General features: G+C 52.1%; 1 long non-coding RNA gene across 1 annotated transcript; it reads right to left on the reverse strand.

Moving 5' to 3' along the window:
• Nucleotides 1-3,603: 3,603 nt before the first annotated feature.
• On the reverse strand, nt 3,604-6,745 carry LOC135810178 (uncharacterized). The gene is made up of 3 exons (XR_010552282.1): nt 6,255-6,745; nt 4,495-4,663; nt 3,604-3,646 (listed from the first exon to the last, which is right to left on the reverse strand). It is a non-coding gene; the product is annotated as an uncharacterized LOC135810178 (long non-coding RNA).
• Between the last annotated feature and the right edge of the window lie 7,844 nt (nt 6,746-14,589).

Below are 14,589 nucleotides of genomic sequence, written 5' to 3' on the forward strand. Positions count from 1 at the left end.
GTACGCCACCCACCCAACAGTCGAGACAAACAAAATTACACATGCAAGAGAAAAATGCAGCTTACGCAAGATCGTTATAGCAATAAATGTCCACCAAAGGAACAACATCGGATAAGTCCTCCAAGACAGGAGGCGTAGCCGGCCGCGGTGCAGGAGAAGAGGGTGCGGATAGTGCTGACAGTGAATCAGGTGACATGCATGGTGCTGTGTGCTGTGCTGCCCGGCGGACTCTGCGGCGCTGTCTCGAGCGGCGAGACTGACGGCGCACACGGCGAAGCAACGGGAGTGCTGGAGGTGCCGGTGGACAGAGCGGGGGAGGCAACGGAGCAACCGGTAGAGAGCACTCCGACCCCGTCATGGCAAAATAGTCAGACGTCGGGGCCGCGGCGGCGCGATAACTAGAACGAGCAAAAAAAAATGACAAAAAACAACCGAAACAACTGGAGCACGCAGCCTCAAGCAATCACCACCCCTTCCACGGAAGCTGACCCTGTCCTGCCTCTAAGGCGACGTAACCCCCAGGCGACAACACACATGAACGTCTGGGTCGGGGTGTACCAGGTCGGGGCGGGGACGGAGGGGAACCCGGAGGAGACGGGGGCGTACCCGGAGGGGAACCCGGGGGTGAAGGAGGAGGGGTGGGGACCGAACCCGGGGGCTGAACCAGAACGGGAGCCGGAGCCACAGGGTGGGGTGCACCAAACGGGGCAGGCAAAAACATGGCTGGACCCCCCATAGATGGCATCGCCGTAATTTCAGGCGGAGACACTCCCTGCTGTACCCCTGGGGGAACCACTACCTTACCGTGGACAGCCCGTAACCGATCGGTGTGTACCGTTAAATGCTTAGCATGGCGGGCCGAAGGAGGGGGTCCCACCCGTACAATGGAACACACCACTCCCTTAATTACTTCTACCTGCCATGGCCCAGTCCAGGGGCGAAATAGCTTAGGGCTGGCACCCGGGGGCGGAACTGCATGGAGCCAGACATAGTCACCTGGTTGAAAACTGGGGGATTTCACCCGCCTATCATAAGTAGATTTAGCCACCCGATGTGCCACTCCCAGGCGATCCCGGACTACACCAAACGCCCTAGCCAAAGATGACCGCAAATTTGTGATATATGCGGGCAGAGGCGTAACTTGAGGGACCCCCGGGGCAGGGAGAAAAAGATCAAGGGGTAAACGGGCCTCCCTCCCAAATAGCACGAAATGAGGGGTGAATCCCGTAGCACGGTGGACACCCGTATTGTAAGCAAATTGTACCAGAGGAAGGTGGCGGTCCCAGGATGTTTGGTCGTCCGCGACATAGGCCCGGAGGGCCACCTGAATCGTGCGGTTTGCCCTCTCGACAAGACCATCTGACTGTGGCCGGTAAGGGGTGGTGCGGGACTTACAAACCCCCAACAATTTACATAAAGAGGAGATTAGGCGGCTCTCAAAATTAGGGCCCTGGTCCGAATGTAATTGGCAGGGGACTCCAAACTTCAAAAATACCCGGTCAACCAAACGGTCTGCTACGGTCTCGGCCTTCATATCCGGGAGGGGAATAATTTCTACCCACTTAGAAAAATAGTCTGCTACCACTAACACATACTTATTACCACGAGCCGTGAGGGGAAGGGGTCCCATGATGTCCATCGCCATAACTTCAAATGGGGCACCTACGCAAATAGTACCAAGCGGGGCTTTCACAGCCCTGGGCGGATCTTTACCGCGCTCGCAAGTCGTGCAGCTTTTGCAATAGAGGGCCACATCCACGGACATCCCCGGCCAATATGCTACCGATCTTAAACGGGCTAATGTACGATCCTGGCCAAAATGGCCAGAAGTGCGGCCGGCGTGCGCCTCATTTAGAAATTTGGCGTGTAAAACTGCCGGAACTACTAATTGCCGTGCTAGCGATGGCAGTGTTTCGCGGTAGAGAACTCCCTCGGTCAGAGCTAGGTTCTCAGTCTGTGACATGAGGGCGCGCACGACGGGGCTGTCACCATCCTGAATGGGCTGAGCGGCCGCCAGCCGATCTACAACTACATGGATATCCGCATCCGCCTGTTGTGCCTGAAGAATTTCGGAGACATCTGGCGTAGAAAAACTAACTGCATTTACGGACGGCTCCGCTTCAAACTGGCGACTCAAACCGTCGGCGTTTCCATGTTGCAACCCGGGGCGATGCTGTACAGTGAAATGAAACTCAGCCAGCGTGCTCAGCCATCGCGCAGTCTGTCCTGTTGGATTTTTAAAATTCATTAGCCATCTCAGGCTACCATGATCGGTGCGCAACAAAAATGGCCGTAACAGAATGTATGGTCGAAAAGTGCGGCACGCCCAAACTACCGCCAGCAACTCCAATTTGGTGATGGTATAGTTCTTTTCCGCCGCCGAACACGACCGACTTATGTACGCTATGGGGCGCTCCAGGCCATCATTAGTCACCTGTGACAGTACCGCACCTAGGCCTGAAACGCAGGCATCCGTATCCACAATAAATGGGCGCGAAAAGTCTGGAAAGGCCAAAATGGGTGCTGAACTAAACGCTGTGCACAACGTTTTGAACGCTAACTGATGAGCCTCTGCCCAGACAAATGGAGTCTCTTTTCGTAACAGGTCATGCAGTGGATGGGCCACCGACGCAAAATGCGGAATAAACCGTCGATAGTATGACGCAAATCCGAGAAATGATTGTAGAGACTTAAGAGACGCTGGCTGTTTCCATTCCTGTACCGCTTTAACTTTTCCCGGGTCCGTGGAAATCCCCTTAGCCGAGACTACATGCCCTAAGAAATGGACCTCGGCCAGCAGCAAATGGCACTTTCTAGGTTTTATCTTAAGCTTCGCTCGTCGTAATGCAGTTAGCACAGCCTCTAAACGGCGCAAGTGCTCCGCGAATGTGCGAGAAAACACAATAACATCATCGAGATACACTAGACAGTAGAGGGGGGAAAGGCCCCGCAGCACGGCATGCATCATCCGCTGGAACGTGGCAGGAGCATTGCAGAGGCCAAAGGGCATGCGGCGGAATTCGAATAGCCCTTGTGGAGTGATGAACGCCGTTTTCTGCTGATCCTTCCCCTCCACTGGCACCTGCCAGTAACCCGACTGTAGGTCTAACGTGGAAAAATACTGTGCCCCACCCAGCCTATCCAGGGTATCGTCAATCCTAGGCAAGGGGTACGAATCCTTGTGCGTGGCATCATTTAATTTACGGTAGTCGACACAGAACCTAATTGAACCATCTGGTTTTTGTACCAATACAATCGGACTAGCCCACGGGGACACGCTAGGGGATATTATACCCTTGTCTAACATTTTCTCGACCTCTTCGGCCACAATCTTGACCCTGGGAGGGGGGAGGCGTCTCGGCCCCTGACGAATTGGGCGTGTAGCGCCGGTGTCGATGCAATGAGTCAAGAGGGGGGTCTCTCCCACATCACAATCATCTATGGCTATGACATCGTTAAAACCGTTTAGTAAACTGACCAGAGCTTGGCGTTGTTCCGCAGTGCCAGCAAACCGAGAGAGATCAAAGCGATCCGCTGGTGTTGAATCGGACGTCGCTGACTGCACGCCCACTGCCACACCCTCGTCTGTTGAGACATCCGGCCTAGGGTCCTCCACCGGTAGGAACTGCCCTAGATGCATACCACGCTCCAACCACACCGGCACATCAGACACATTGGTTACACACAAGGGGACACTACCCGAAGGAGATACAGCGCACACAGCACGGGGTAGGGCATACCCCAGATCAGAATCAACAACAGCTTCTACCAGACCAATCATCTCGGGAGGGGCGTTGACTGCGCCCCGCAACAGCAATTGTGACCATGGGGGAATTTCCACAGCAGACACTAAGGAGATGGAGTAGCCCAGTTCCGGCGGAGCAGCAGGGGGGCAGACCCTGGGAGGGACCACCGGGGTAGGGGACTACACAGGCCACGTGATGCCACCCCGGACAATAAACGCAATGATAAAACTAAAAGCTAACGCGAGTTTGCACACTAATATCAGCCGAGCTGAACCGCAAACACTTGCTATTAAAAGCAACAGGGTCGAAAACCCAAACCACAACGTGCTCTGCACGTCACCGCCGAACCTTGCGGCATGAACCGGAACTACATCCCCCCGTCCCCTAGACAATGGGACGGTGTTTCCTGCTAACTTTAAACGGGGTGACCCATCCAGGTGTAGCGAAAACCCATGGGCTGCCAAAATGTCGGCACCCAACAAACACTCCTCAGTTAACCCCGCGACAGCTAAAACACGGGCGGAAAACGAAATATTGCCAAACTTAAATGTCAGGGGTAAACAGCCCTTCATGTCAAGGGTACCCCCGCCTGCAGTGTACAGTGCCGACACACCCAACTCTGAAGCGGGTCGTAATAAATGCTCCGCATGCAATTTCTGCACTACCGCAAAATTCACCAAGGTAATGGCCGCACCCGTGTCGACCAGACATGATACCACCGAGTTACACACATCAGTACTTAACTTACCGGGCGCGAAGAGACTGGTGCCAGCACGGTGGATGTAGAAGGGTACCGCATCGGTGACGGCCGTGACAGCACCCACCGGGAGGGCATCCGAGGACTCGACCGGAATAGACGGAGGGGAGGGCAGTGGAGCGGCAGGTGGAGTGCAGAGATGGGCCTCCGCCGGTGAATGCTCGAAGGCACATATGTCACACACATCACACGCATCAGACACAGAGGCAGCATTAGCAGGACATCCTACATCTGGGACCGAAACAATACCACCCTCAGGCGCCGGGGACAACAGGTCCGGACACTCGGGCGCAGCCGAAGCTGCCAAATTCTCGGTTTCCCCCAAAGACAAAGGGAGGAAAGGGTCACACAATTCCATGGTATCATCGGTAAAGATCGGCAAAGCCACAGCAATACACTCTTCATCACATTCATCAGTTGGCTGTGGTTCCATGGTCGAGGCGGCAGGAAGACCCGCACCAGCCGCCTCGCCTAGTTTAAATCCTGTTGAGGGTGGGGGAGCCTACCCGACCCCTGTTGTGGCTTTTCGGGCGCCTGGCGCTTAGTGGAAAATGGTTGTCGGCGGCCTTGCGGCTGCGGCCGCCACTGCCGGCACTCGGCCCTAATATGCCCTAACTTCCCGCATTCATAACAACGGGGACCCTTACCCCTCTGGTAGGACCCCGGATCACCCCTGGTTTCACACAAAGTCTCCAGGGGACGGGTTTGGGTGGCGCACAATTTCTCGAGACTATGGAGCCGAGACTCTACCTCAGGTGCCGCGGCCGCTACGAAGACCGGCTCACTAGCGGGGTGCAGCCTATCCTGAGTTTCCAGAACTACCGCTTTCTGGACCGCTTTCAGTAAGGTTGTTGGTTCGTGGTCCCCCACCCGTCGTCGCATTTCTGGGTCTAATGCGTCAAGAAAAGCCCGGACTGAAACCGTGTCCGCAATGGTGGAGGGGGCCCCCGGGTAGGCTTTTGCCACTAAGACTTGGATGGCGTCCCTGAGTTCCGTTAGGGTTTCGCCCACCCGCCGTTTGCGAGCTTGGAGCTCGGTTTGGCGTAACAGTTCCTTCCCCTGGTCCCCAAACCTAGCCTGCAATGCCTGCTCAATGGTTCCTCTATCTCCGCGTTCGGTTGCGGTCAGGGACTGCAGCATCAAAGCAGCACTGCCGGTGAGGCTTTTACACAGGATAACCCGGGCCATTAGCTCGAGTTTTTGCCTTGACTCTGCATCCACTGTATCGTTTGGTTGCGCCACTGGAACATACCCATTAGCTTCTAGGCATAGCACAAAGTCGTTTAGGAAGGACTGCAGGTCCTCCCTTGATGAGCCCGCAAATGGTTTGGGCATGAGCCACTTGCCCGCGCCCTCAACAGTGACCTTACTCTGGGCTGGCTGAGACATAATGACTATACCAGTACGAGACCCCGATCAGGTGGTGTTACGAAACAGTAATTTTTTTTTTCAAAGTGTCAAACAATTTTTTTTTTTTTCAAAGTGTCAAACAATTTTTTTTTTTCAAAAAAAATATTTCTAACAACACGGCATTCTGCAGGGCCAGTAGTTACAACGACACAAGATTTACGAAAGACAGATTGCACTTTTAGACCTACTGGCTGGATCTACTGGAAAGTAGGCCTATAAAATTACGGTACATACACTCAATGAACTATCGAAGGGACCACGGACCTAAGCCGGGACCCAATACCATGCACGCTTGGACAAGAAACGACACACAAAGCAAACTAGCAAGACCGGGTGCTCACCTGAGGAGGCGCGCCAATGCGGGGCCTGGTCGTTCGTAGTACGTCATCGATACGGAGGTACGGCGAGGAGAAGAAGAATACGAGCTGACGGCGACACGTCGACGAGCTTCAGGGTCGTGGATACGATTGGTTGGGCGCCAAATGTCGTCAGTTTAATCCGACGAACTGCGGCTCTCCTCGCCACTCCACACAACAACAAAAGACTCGTGCACACTGGGAGAGAGAGCGTTTTCTCTAACTTGCTTTCAGTAAGGGGACTGGAGAACTGCTCTCCAACAAAACGGACAAGAGAATATATTATGGGGACGTGGAGAAAAGAGGGGAAAAAGTGGGGTGAGGGATACTAAAAAGGTGCCTGTGCAAAGTACAACAAGGCCTGAACAGGACGGGAGACAAAGACGAACGACGGGGAAATACGACGGACACAAGACGGCAACCAGACAAATACAACGGAGACAAGACGAGAAAATGTGTATGCAACGGGGACGAGATGATAAGTAATGCATACGGAGGGGACAGAAGACGGTGCAGCGGCATGTACTAAGCATTCCCAGACAGCGCAGCGGCGTGTACCACGGGTCAGCAGCATGTACGACACAGAGACACATACGCAGCCACGTGTACGACAAAAGAGACACAAGCGCAGCCAAATGTACGACAAGAGACACCCGCGCAGCCGCATGAACGACACAGAGCTACAAGCGCGACCACATGTACAACACCTGAGTACACGAGTACATGTATGAGTACATGCAGAAAATAGTCAATTTCAGCGTTTCTGCTCCAAACAGCAGCTAGCTTCGACTAGAAACGAAGATTACACCAAAGGATCAAACAACAACCATTTTCTGCAGCTTTTTTGCAGATGGCTTCCTTGTGCTTGGCCCAGCACGCCAAAAATCACACCTCGGAGGAGTACAAAAATTACAACTCTCAGATGTCCTCGATTGCTGGCCATGTCATACTTTCTCGCAATTCTTACAATACAGCCGATTATGCCTGAAACCATGCCGATAATTCCCGGAAATGCTCATAAATTTAAGCTTGAAAGTCAGTTTTTTCTTCGTATCCCGTGGGGAATTTGAAAAATAAGTTTACAGTCTGTATCGGCTACAGCGTACCCTTTTGATTTCCGTGATTTTATCACTATAACCGATGCATCACTATATGCAAGAGTACATAACCAAGAGTGTGCAACTGCCTGCACAACCTCTATGCTGTGCTGCGACGGCAGAACTTCACATCACGTGACATGGTTCAAAAGGTTATGCTGGCAAACAGTGCAAAGTGACCACAAGAGAGTTGTACCCAAAGCTGGGCTGCGTACAACCCAGTATCTATCATGCACTAGAGTGCACGGGTTCATCACGTGATGTGAAGTTCTGCCGTCGCAGACCCCATAGCTGGAGTTGCACACTCTTGGGTCATGTACTCTTGCTATATGCGATAGGATCGATTATTTTTCGATCCACACATGAAAGGCAAGGAAATACTTCCAGCATGGCGTTTTGACAAATAAGCATTCTGTATAGTTGACGGTGCCCGCATTTCCATAAAAAATTCTGTTATGCACATATACATGTATCACTATACAAAATAAGCAACGTGAAGAAAGTAAAAAAATAGGGCGTTTGATATTATTGCTACATGTATTTTAAAGTTATCACTATTGCCGATAATAATATAGTGTGTTATGCATGTTTTGATTCTTTGTTGCCATCATAATATCCGATATATCATTACATCCGATAATATTGGTTATAGTGATATTTTCACTGGATAAAATACGTTTTGCTTTTGATATTTCGTACCAATATCACTGTAGCCGATATATTCTTTTATCCGGTCACTCTATAGCCGATACAGACTGAACATCTAAAATCAAATTTTTACTCAATCTGCGGACAGCATGCTGTTTCGTTCTTTGTGAACTCATCAGCGCAGCACAGAGGAAATGAGGCCGAACCTGATAGGAATGAAAATAAAAATTTCCAATCGGGCCCGAACGTACCTTGCCAGAGTGCTCAAACTGACAAGTCAGTGAGCTCTGCGTAATCTAAAATCTAAGTTAGATGTCTGGTGCTCCTAAAACACCACGTCACGGTTCTACAGCATCCATAGCCTAAGTCCGCATTCAGCTGCCACACCACGCTATGAGCAAACTACCACAGGACTACCGGTACTTTTCCTCGGCAAGGAATGGTCATAAATAGGCACCGGGCAAATATGCTCGAAAAATCACCCATCCCGCCAATTATTCCCGCGAAACCACCGATAATAGCGAGGTTTTGCATTCTGAAATTCGGCAAAAAGATTCGGCACGCGGGATCGAGGTCGAAAATGCACGCGAAGTTTCGGCATGTTTGTTCGGAAAAAGCTCACTTTGCCGAAAATATTTTTCGGATGAATTTTCTGTAGAAGAGCGCTAGCGCGTGATTTATTCAAAGAGGTTTCTTATCTCGGCATCGCTTCCCAGGCGTCTTTGGCGACATCAGCGTCGTCAGCTACCTCTGATTGCTCCTCCACTGCTTGTCTACTAGTACTCTCTTTCGCCTGGAGTGTCCTCACCGTCATCTGTGTGGCTGAAAAGACTATGGCGATACTCATAAAATTTGACTTGGCCATGGAGTTGGTTTTTCTGAGGCGACTGAGGAGACAGGTTCGGCCCTCGGCTCTTAGGGCGATCAAAGTTCGTTGGAATCAGCAAGAATAGGAGCACGGGACAGGATGTTGCTGATGCTAGGGCTCACGAAATGAAAACACATCATTTTCGACTTGCAAAACAAACGTTGGTGCGAAAATTCGACATTTTGATGTTCGACAAATGACCGAAGAGCGCAGAACCGAAATTCGGAATGCAAAACCACTGATAATTCTGATGTGATTTTTGCACCCTAAAATGCTTGATTTAGTGCCGGCATATTTGCCGGGTCCCTAGAGTCCTCCGCCTGGGTAGAGTGCTCAATATTCGTTCCGAACGGTTCGCTTAGAGCTATCTTACACACGGCACAGAGCACCAAGCATCGTTCGTTGTAACTGTGGGTTTTTTAGTTTTTACGTGCACGTACATCGGCGGTCGTGGCCAAAGAATTCCGACCCGGAAGCCGAAAACAGCGCCAAGGCTTGGTGTGACCGCTGCGGTCCTTCGTCGTCCGTACATGATGTATATCTACAGGACTGGTAATCTAAATGGAAACGAAACGCTACTTTAGACTCGCGGGTCGGATTTCTTTGGCCACGACGGTACTGTCGTTTGCCTGCAAGAGTACAGTCAACTTACTTCGCTCATAACGACACTCGGCGGGGGCATCAAAAAAGTGTCCTTACTCGCGAAGTGTCGTTATACCCGAAGTCTCATTATATGTATTACAGTTGGATGGGACTTTGCTCTGGGAATGGAAATTCTGTCGTTGTTTGCGAATTGTCGTTATAACCGCAGTCGTTATTAGCAAAGTTGACTTGACACAAGCTCTCAAGACTGAGTGTGCAACTTTGGATGCTCTTTCTGTGGGGTCTGCCGACGGCGAAATCTCACATCACGTGTTCACATACGTTCCCAGCTCGGAATATAGGCGAGCGGCGAACTAATCTAATACAGTAAGACCTGTAACTAAAGACCACCATGACTAGCGACCAGCCTGCTACTACAGTAAAACCTGTAACTAAAGACCACCGTGACTAGCGACCAGCCTGCTACTACAGTAAAACCTGTAACTAAAGACCACCGTGACTAGCGACCAGTCTGGTACTACAGTAAAACCTGTAACTAAAGACCACCGTGACTAGCGACCAGCCTGCTACTACAGTAAAACCTGTAACTAAAGACCACCGTGACTAGCGACCAGCCTGCTACTACAGTAAAACCTGTAACTAAAGACCACCGTGACTAGCGACCAGCCTGCTACTACAGTAAAACCTGTAACTAAAGACCACCATGACTAGCGACCAGCCTGCTACTACAGTAAAACCTGTAACTAAAGACCACCGTGACTAGCGACCAGCCTGCTACTACAGTAAAACCTGTAACTAAAGACCACCGTGACTAGCGACCAGTCTGGTACTACAGTAAAACCTGTAACTAAAGACCACCGTGACTAGCGACCAGCCTGCTACTACAGTAAAACCTGTAACTAAAGACCACCGTGACTAGCGACCAGCCTGCTACTACAGTAAAACCTGTAACTAAAGACCACCGTGACTAGCGACCAGCCTGCTACTACAGTAAAACCTGTAACTAAAGACCACCATGACTAGCGACCAGCCTGCTACTACAGTAAAACCTGTAACTAAAGACCACCGTGACTAGCGACCAGCCTGCTACTACAGTAAAACCTGTAACTAAAGACCACCGTGACTAGCGACCAGCCTGCTACTACAGTAAAACCTGTAACTAAAGACCACCGTGACTAGCGACCAGCCTGGTACTACAGTAAAACCTGTAACTAAAGACCACCATGACTAGCGACCAGCCTGCTACTACAGTAAAACCTGTAACTAAAGACCACCGTGACTAGCGACCAGCCTGGTACTACAGACCACCATGACTAGCGACCAGCCTGGTACTACAGACCACCGTGACTAGCGACCAGCCTGGTACTACAGACCACCGTGACTAGCGACCAGCCTGGTACTACAGACCACCGTGACTAGCGACCAGCCTAGTACTACAGACCACCGTGACTAGCGACCAGCCTGGTACTACAGACCACCGTGACTAGCGACCAGCCTGGTACTACAGACCACCATGACTAGCAACCAGCCTGGTACTACAGACCACCGTGACTAGCGACCAGCCTGGTACTACAGACCACCGTGACTAGCGACCAGCCTGGTACTACAGACCACCGTGACTAGCGACCAGCCTGGTACTACAGACCACCGTGACTAGCGACCAGCCTGGTACTACAGACCACCGTGACTAGCGACCAGCCTGGTACTACAGACCACCGTGACTAGCGACCAGCCTGGTACTACAGACCACCATGACTAGCGACCAGCCTGGTACTACAGACCACCGTGACTAGCGACCAGCCTGGTACTACAGACCACCGTGACTAGCGACCAGCGTGGTACTACAGACCACCGTGACTAGCGACCAGCCTGGTACTACAGACCACCGTGACTAGCGACCAGCCTGGTACTACAGACCACCGTGACTAGCGACCAGCCTGGTACTACAGACCACCGTGACTAGCGACCAGCCTGGTACTACAGACCACCGTGACTAGCGACCAGCCTGGTACTACAGACCACCGTGACTAGCGACCAGCCTGGTACTACAGACCACCGTGACTAGCGACCAGCCTGGTACTACAGACCACCGTGACTAGCGACCAGCCTGGTACTACAGACCACCGTGACTAGCGACCAGCCTGGTACTACAGACCACCGTGACTAGCGACCAGCCTGGTACTACAGTAAAACCTGTAACTAAAGACCACCGTGACTAGCGACCAGCCTGGTACTACAGTAAAACCTGTAACTAAAGACCACCGTGACTAGCGACCAGCCTGCTACTACAGTAAAACCTGTAACTAACGACCACCGTGACTAGCGACCAGCCTGGTACTACAGTAAAACCTGTAACTAACGACCACCGTGACTAGCGACCAGCCTGCTACTACAGTAAAACCTGTAACTAAAGACCACCGTGACTAGCGACCAGCCTGGTACTACAGACCACCATGACTAGCGACCAGCCTGGTACTACCGACCACCGTGACTAGCGACCAGCCTGGTACTACAGACCACCGTGACTAGCGACCAGCGTGGTACTACAGACCACCGTGACTAGCGACCAGCCTGGTACTACAGACCACCGTGACTAGCGACCAGCCTGGTACTACAGACCACCGTGACTAGCGACCAGCCTGGTACTACAGACCACCGTGACTAGCGACCAGCCTGGTACTACAGACCACCGTGACTAGCGACCAGCCTGGTACTACAGACCACCGTGACTAGCGACCAGCCTGGTACTACAGACCACCGTGACTAGCGACCAGCCTGGTACTACAGACCACCTTGACTAGCGACCAGCCTGGTACTACAGACCACCGTGACTAGCGACCAGCCTGGTACTACAGACCACCGTGACTAGCGACCAGCCTGGTACTACAGACCACCGTGACTAGCGACCAGCCTGGTACTACAGACCACCGTGACTAGCGACCAGCCTGGTACTACAGACCACCGTGACTAGCGACCAGCCTGGTACTACAGACCACCGTGACTAGCGACCAGCCTGGTACTACAGACCATTGGACTAGCGACCAGCCTGGTACTACAGACCACCGTGACTAGCGACCAGCCTGGTACTACAGACCACCGTGACTAGCGACCAGCCTGGTACTACAGACCACCGTGACTAGCGACCAGCCTGGTACTACAGACCACCATGACTAGCGACCAGCGTGGTACTACAGACCACCGTGACTAGCGACCAGCCTGGTACTACCGACCACCGTGACTAGCGACCAGCCTGGTACTACAGACCACCGTGACTAGCGACCAGCCTGGTACTACAGACCACCGTGACTAGCGACTAGCCTGGTACTACAGACCACCGTGACTAGCGACCAGCGTGGTACGTCAGGCGAAATTACTGGTCAGTCGGCGACACGCATTTTTCACAAAAATTTGCGTTTCACCTGCTGGGAGAGTATGCGAGTACTCGAGTCTCATCCTGAGCACGTTTTTTTCTTTCTTTTTTCAGCTCCAGTATAGCTGTATTTTTCATTGCAAAGCCCTCCTCGATTGATGTGTTCGTTGTTCAAACGAAGTGGACATTCATTCATGAAGGCAGAGGACATAGGAGCCTGATTGGAGTTTCCCGTGGCATAGGACGGCCACACAGAGACACTTTGGGATTTTCTGAATATAAAATACCATACGCACGATGCTGAGATCAATTTGTGCGATATCAAATTGTTTGTGATCTGCCACATCGAGCAGAACGGGATCCAAACACAAGCTTACCGACGGTTAGGCTGCCGACCTGACTGGACAAATGATCCCTGGCTTCACCAGACGCCAGAAGTCGGACACCATGTCCTTTGCCGCGACGTCCATCTCCAAAAAGAACTCCATCTTCGTCGTGAAAAGGCTTGAAATACTCAATATTCAACCGAGATTCGCGGTCTCACCCTTTCTCAGATCGAATCATTTTTTGTTGTAGCAGTTGCAGGGCAGATCCCTGCCACTACTTCAACAGAAGATGGCTCCAAAGCATGCCTGGAACAAGCCATATCGAGGTTGCAAGCCACCCCTCTCAGCACTTTTTTCGAAGAAATTCGAAATTTCAGTGGTGGGAGATATACTATGAAGAGAATTTCAAAAAGTATGTTTCGCGGAGCGATCGCTCAACCTACGTCATTCAAACTTTGCAGGATGGTTCAGACGTACATGCTAGGCATGGAACCACAGAAGATGATATCATAGCTGACACACAGAGTCACACACACAGCAGATTCGTGTGCACAGATACTAAATTAGTGGACGTCGTCATCTTCTTCCCGCTGATCTCAAATGTACTATGACGTGCTATTTCGCCTGACGACTACAGATCACCGTGACTAGCGACCAGCCTGGTACTACAGACCACCGTGACTAGCGACCAGCCTGGTACTACAGACCACCGTGACTAGCGACCAGCCTGGTACTACAGACCACCGTGACTAGCGACCAGCCTGGTACTACAGACCACCGTGACTAGCGACCAGCCTGGTACTACAGACCACCGTGACTAGCGACCAGCGTGGTACTACAGACCACCGTGACTAGCGACCAGCCTGGTACTACAGACCACCGTGACTAGCGACCAGCCTGGTACTACAGACCACCGTGACTAGCGACCAGCCTGGTACTACAGACCACCGTGACTAGCGACCAACCTGGTACTACAGACCACCGTGACTAGCGACCAGCCTGGTACTACAGACCACCGTGACTAGCGACCAGCCTGGTACTACAGACCACCGTGACTAGCGACCAGCCTGGTACTACAGACCACCGTGACTAGCGACCAGCCTGGTACTACAGACCACCGTGACTAGCGACCAGCCTGGTACTACAGACCACCGTGACTAGCGACCAGCGTGGTACTACAGACCACCGTGACTAGCGACCAGCCTGGTACTACAGACCACCGTGACTAGCGACCAGCCTGGTACTACAGACCACCGTGACTAGCGACCAGCCTGGTACTACAGACCACCGTGACTAGCGACCAGCCTGGTACTACAGACCACCGTGACTAGCGACCAGCCTGGTACTACAGACCACCGTGACTAGCGACCAGCCTGGTACTACAGACCACCGTGACTAGCGACCAGCC

The sequence above is a fragment of the Sycon ciliatum genome, chromosome 2, assembly GCF_964019385.1.
Source record: "Sycon ciliatum chromosome 2, ocSycCili1.1, whole genome shotgun sequence".
Lineage (NCBI taxonomy): Eukaryota > Metazoa > Porifera > Calcarea > Leucosolenida > Sycettidae > Sycon > Sycon ciliatum.